Source organism: Emydura macquarii, unplaced genomic scaffold (genome assembly GCF_026122565.2).
Source record: "Emydura macquarii macquarii isolate MOO-44397 ecotype Brisbane River unplaced genomic scaffold, CSIRO-AGI_Emac_v2 contig_2531, whole genome shotgun sequence".
NCBI lineage: Eukaryota > Metazoa > Chordata > Testudines > Chelidae > Emydura > Emydura macquarii.
This window is the reverse complement of record NW_027132668.1, coordinates 4,318,927-4,324,926: the sequence shown is the minus strand read 5'-3', so window position 1 is coordinate 4,324,926 and position 6,000 is coordinate 4,318,927.

Here is a 6,000-nt window from a genome sequence, read left to right as displayed (position 1 = left end):
TCAGTGTCTTCTTCATAAAGCCCAAAGGAGCAGGCTATGGAAATACAATAATGCTTCTGTATGTATTACATTTCCAAGCTCCAGTATAGGGCTCCTATCGGCAGGATGCCCCCTTCATGCATGCGTGACTTTGTTCCACCCCAGAATATGCTGGCTCTTGCTGAGGGCCTCCTGTGCTGGGGATATAGAGGAGGGAAGGGGGATTTATGCTTACTTTATGGCTGCTTTATGCTAGCACAGACAGCACAGGGGCCATATGATAGAAATTAATTCCCTTCCAGCATGAGTAAGGATGGGAGAATCCAACCCTAATTAAGGTTATCCAAAATCACTGATCACAGACACCTCCTGAATACTCTAGGGCAGAATTGTGTCAATTAAAAATCCCTGCAAGACTCAGAAAATGTACTAAGAAATGTTCAACAGCAGTGAATGGTAACTTATTCACTGGCCTACAGTAATAAGCTACTTACCTTGATGGACCATGTGAAGACTTTTTTTTGGATCACAGCTGAAAGATTTCTATAATCAGTGGTTCAGGATGGCATGTTTAAATTCTTTGTCACTTCATTCAGACTTGAATATGGAAGACTCTTGTATTGGTTCCCCCACATTTTCATAGTGGAAATGGTATTTCTAAATCCCATGCAATTCTTTGAAAATGTATGGGGTTGTCTTGTGTTGCATTACAGTAAAGATACTTTATAGAAACTAGTGCTTTGTCCATATACGGCTACCAGGCCATTTCTGAAATTGTACTTAGTAGCATTTGTACAGAACAGTATGTAAGTTTCAAAAAACCTGTGAGAGCCTTGAGCAATCTTCCTGGTGAGGTTGGTGAGGGTAGCTTACTGTTTTCACTCTATATAAAAGGATTTTGACATCTATAGAAGGAAGTAAACTTAATCTAACACTACATATAGATGCTCATGGGAAACTGATAGAAAGTAGATAGATGAGATAATAGAGACTTCTGGAATGTATTTTATTTATTTGTTTATATCTTATTTATTCTTTTTTAAAAAAGCTAATTCCAATCTGTTTATCTCTGAACCTGCCTGGCCTATCCAAATACCTGTTCTTATTACTCTTCCTATGTCCTGCCTTCACCATTCTTTCTGATTGATTGTTACATTCACTTGATGATTCTTGTCCTAATTAGACTGTCAGATTTCAGGGCAAGGATGTTTTTTTATTCTGTATTTGTACAGCACCTTGCATTTGTGGTCCTATCCCGATTCAGGCTATTCCATGCTGCCACAATCCAAATAATAAATATAAATTATTTTGACATACTTAACAGTGCTTTTTTCTTTTTAGATTCTAATATTAAAAGATTGAATCAGTTCCTAGAATGGAATGTTCTGTTTTTGTTTGTCTTCAGAAAATGAAAATAACTAGCCCAGGAATTTTCCCTTATGAAACACCCTCACTCACATTTTTATCAGTTTTTTTCCCCCTATTGATAGAAGTAGAACTGGCCAAAAAACCCCTCAAACTTAAAAAAAAAATGTTGACGAAAATGGGTACTTCTAACAAAAAAAAAGTTTTGACCAGCTCTAGTTGCAAATACTACCTTACGCTCTAGGAATCATTTTTGAGGCATTTGAAAGAGAGGAAAGTGATCAGAAACAGTCACCATGGATTCACCAAGGGCAAGTAATGCCTGACCAACCTGAATGCCTTCTATGATGAGATGACTGGCTCTGTGGATGTGGGGAAAGTGGTTTGACGTGATATACCTTGACTTTAGCAATGCTTTTGATAGGTCTCCCACAGCATTTTTTTCAGCAAGTTAAAGAAGTATGGGTTGGATGAATGGACTGTAAGATGGATAGAGAGCTGGCTAGAGCATAGGGCTCAACGGGTAGTGATCAGTGGCTCCATGTGTATCTGGCAGCCAGTCACAAGCGGAGTGCCCGAGGGGTTGGTACTGGGGCCGGTTTTGTCCAACATCTTCATTAATGATCTGGAGGATGGGGTGGATTGCACCCTCAGCAAGTTTGCAAATGATGCTAAGCTGGGGGGAGTGGTAGATACCCTGGAAGGTAGGGATAGGATACAGAGTGACCTAGACAAATTGGAGGATTGGGCCAAAAGAAATCTGATGAGGTTCAACACGGACAAGTGCACAGTACCGCACTTAGGACGGAAGAATCCCATGCATTACTACAGACTGGGGACCGCCTGGCTCGGCAGCAGTTCTACAGGAAAGGACCTGGGGGTTACAGTGGACAAGAAGCTGGATATGAGTCAGCAGTGTGCCCTTGTTGCCAAAAAGGCTAAGGGCCTAGTGGGCTGCATTAGTAGCAGCATTGCTAGCAGATTGAGGGAAGTGATTATTTCCCTCTGTTTGGCACTGTGAGGCCACATTTGGAGTATTGTGTCCACTTTTGGGCCCCCCACTAGATGAAGGATGTGGACAAATTGGAGGGAGTCCAGGGGAGGGCAACAAAAATGATTAGGGGGCTGAAGCATAAGACTTATGAGGAGAGGCTGAGGGAACTAGGCTTGTTTAGTCTGCAGAAGAGAAGGGTGAGGGGGGATTTGATCCAGCCTTTAATTACCTGAAAGGGGATCCAGGGACGATGGAGCTAGGCTGTTCTCAGTGGTAGTAGATGACAGAACAAGGAGCAATGGTCTCAAGTTTCAGCGGGGGAGGTCTAGGTTGGATATTAGGAAAAACTTTTCCACTAGGAGGGTGGGTGGCGAAGCACAGGAATGGGTTACCTAGGGAGGTGGTGGAATCTCCATCCTTAGAGGTTTTTCAGATGCAGGTAGACAAAGGCCTGGCTTGGATGATTTAGTTGGGGTTGGTCTTGCTTTGAGCAAGGGGTTGGACTAGATGACCTTCTAAGGACCCTTCCACTCCTAATCTTCTATGATTCTATATTTCTATACGTAAGTACCTAAGGACTTTTGAAAATAAGCCCCAGGCAAGTAGATCCCTGTGCTTGTGCAGAGCCCCCAAGGGCCTCTGTATTAATCCAGAGCTCTGCCTCTCAGAACTCATTGTGGAATCAGGGTCTAACTCTGGGGAGATGAAAGGAAAATTGTAATGGGTCTTTTTTCCTAATTTTATTATTAGCACGTGTTGGTGCTTTGCGTATCACTTCCTTGTCTCATGCACTAGCATTGTGATTCTTTCTAATTTGGATCTGGAAGCTTGCTGCCTGCTGTTTCCTAGCTCATATGGGAGTGTATAGCACTGTAGTCTCTCATATTCCCAGAATCCTTGCACAGAGGCAAGAGAGGACAGAGAGAGGCCATGGGGCAGACAGGTGCCTTCCCATGAGGCAGGGAAAATCCATGAATGCAGGCAGGGAGATAGACAGTCATCTTCCAAGGTTCTGGAGAGACAACTGGCTAATTACACTTCTGTAATCTGATTGGCATCAGTGAGAATGAAAACAAATATAGCAATTGTAGGTGCCTTGGGCTTTTCGGGTAGGTAACCTAAAGATTCCCATATACTGTGATTTTACAGGCAGTTGCCTAGTGAAAAATAGAAGTGCTCTATTAAAGAGTTTTGAGATCTACAGATGAAAAGCACTATATGAGAGCTAGATAATATTATTTTATTATTAATTGATTATTTCTTTGAGATGTCTTTCAGTGAGATCTTTCTATTTGTCCCCCTTCATTTTTTCAAGTCAAACCCTGCAGTTGGTGCTCCCATTAATTTCATTGTTAGTTTTGCCTGAGTAAAGAGCACAGAACTAACTTTACACCAAAGGTAAATTTGGCCCATGGTTTTGTTTTATATCATTGTAGCTCTATTTCCTTTTCCCTACACATGAAACAATAAATATATGAAAACACAAAATAAGGGAAACTAGAAGTAAGAGGGTAGGATGGTCTTATCATTAAAGCGCAGGATTGGGAGTTAGGAAACTTTAGTTCTTCAGCACCACCACAGGCTTCTTGTATGTCACTTAGGGTATTTCTACACAGCAAAAAAAGATCCCACCACAGAACCACCATACACTTCCTGTATGTTACTAAGGGTATGTCTACACAGCAAAAAAAATCGCATGGCAGCAAGTCTCAGAGCCTGGGTCAACTGACTTGGGCTCATGGGACTCAAACTGCACCGCTAAAAATAGCAGTGTAGACGTTCTGCTCTGAAACTCAATGATGGGGGAAGGTCTCAGAGCCCAGGTGTCAGCCCAAGCTTGAATGTCTACACTGCTATTTTTAGTTGACCGTCTGAGATTTGCTTCCGTGGTGTTTTTTTTTTTCTTTTTGCTGTATAACTGTACCCCTAATCTCTCTGGATCAGATTCTGATGTGCTCATTGATGCTAAACAGTATCTTACTCCACCTGATCATGCAAAGACTTTTGCAGATGCCTAATTTTACATACATTAGACTACTCACAACTAGAGCTGGGTAACATTTTTTGGCCAAAAAATGCAGATTCAAGTTGCTGAAAACATTTTGCAAATGTGGGTCTATTATGGCGAATTGTTTCAGTCAAAACAAAACAAAACAAAACAAAAGAACTTCAGAAACAAATTACGAAAGCAGGGAGTGGAAGCTGCCTGTCCCCTCTCCCAGTTGAGTGCTGTCACCACTGGGCCGTTTGGCTGTAGATTTACTCTTACTTTCTCTCTCTGGCCCAATAACTCTTCAAGTATTTTATACAAAGTGCAACAGCTTCAACAGGAGAGACTTTTCTTTCTTTCTTTCTTTCTTTCTTTCTTTCTTTCTTTCTTTCGTAGGGCTTGGGTAGACAGCAACAATTACTCCATTGTTTGTGACTTGTGAATGCAGTCACATACAGGTGTTTGCCAGATTTTCCATTTAAAGAGGGTTTGTCTACATCTCCCATGAGATGTCCTGATGCAATTCAATCTGCAGCAGTCGTTCCAACATAAATCAAAACCTGGTGGTTCCTCAGCAAGGTTAGAAGAACACAAGAATGGCCGTACTGGGTCAGACCAATGGTCCATCTTGCCCACTATCCTGTCTTCCAACAGTGGCCAATGCCCGGTGCTTCAGAGGGAATGAACAGTACAGGCAATCATCAAGTGATCCATCCCATCGGGCATTTCCAGCCTCTGGCAAACAGCAATCCATGCCCATCCTGACTAATGGCCATTGATGGTCAATGACTAACTTTGTTTTGAGCAGTCGAAATGCTCCATGTGGCTCTCCATTGAGCCTCAGCATTGAAGTTGAGTGTAAAGGTCTTGATGTGGTTCCACAGAGGATTACAAGATTTGAATCTTGTCTTTGGTGGGTTCTGCAGGTCATCGTGCAATGGGATCCTCGTATTTGCATTGACATGGTTAAGAAAACGAGATGTCTGGATAGCTCTTCTAATCTGTGGAGGCTGGAAGTGCAATAGGACCAGGAGCCAGTCAACTTGGGTTGATTTGAGTGTCCCTGACACTAGGTGCATGGCATTATTGAGCTGAATATTAAGGAATTTAGCATGACTACTATGAGACCACACTGGCGCACAGTATTCAGCCACGGAATGTACCAAAACAATTGTTGTGGTTTGTAGGATCTGTGGACTCTCGCTCCATGATGTTCTGGTCAGTTTCCTAATAAGCGTGACATGAGACCCGACCTTATCACGGACGTTCTCAAGGTATTGTTGGAAGCTCAAACTCCTATCCAGTTTAACACTGAGATACTTTGGGTTAGCCTCATGGCTGACACTGTCACCATAGAACTGCACATCAAGTTTGGTATTAGCCATTTTATTGTTCAGATGGAAAGCAGTCACCATGGGGTTTTTTGGGTTAGGCCTAAAATTCCTGTTAAGTGTTGGTGTTACTTGTACTTTGTGCAAATTCACTAGCATACTAATGTCGTCAACTGGCAACTGGATATTGCATTACTGACCTCCCAGTGAAAGTGGCAACCAGTATATAGGAGAGACTGAGAGAACCCCACCTAGGCTAGCCAATAGCCTGATAGTTTAGGCATTCCCCTAGGAGGGGGGAGACCATGGTTCAAGTCACTGTTTCAGAGCATGGATTCAAA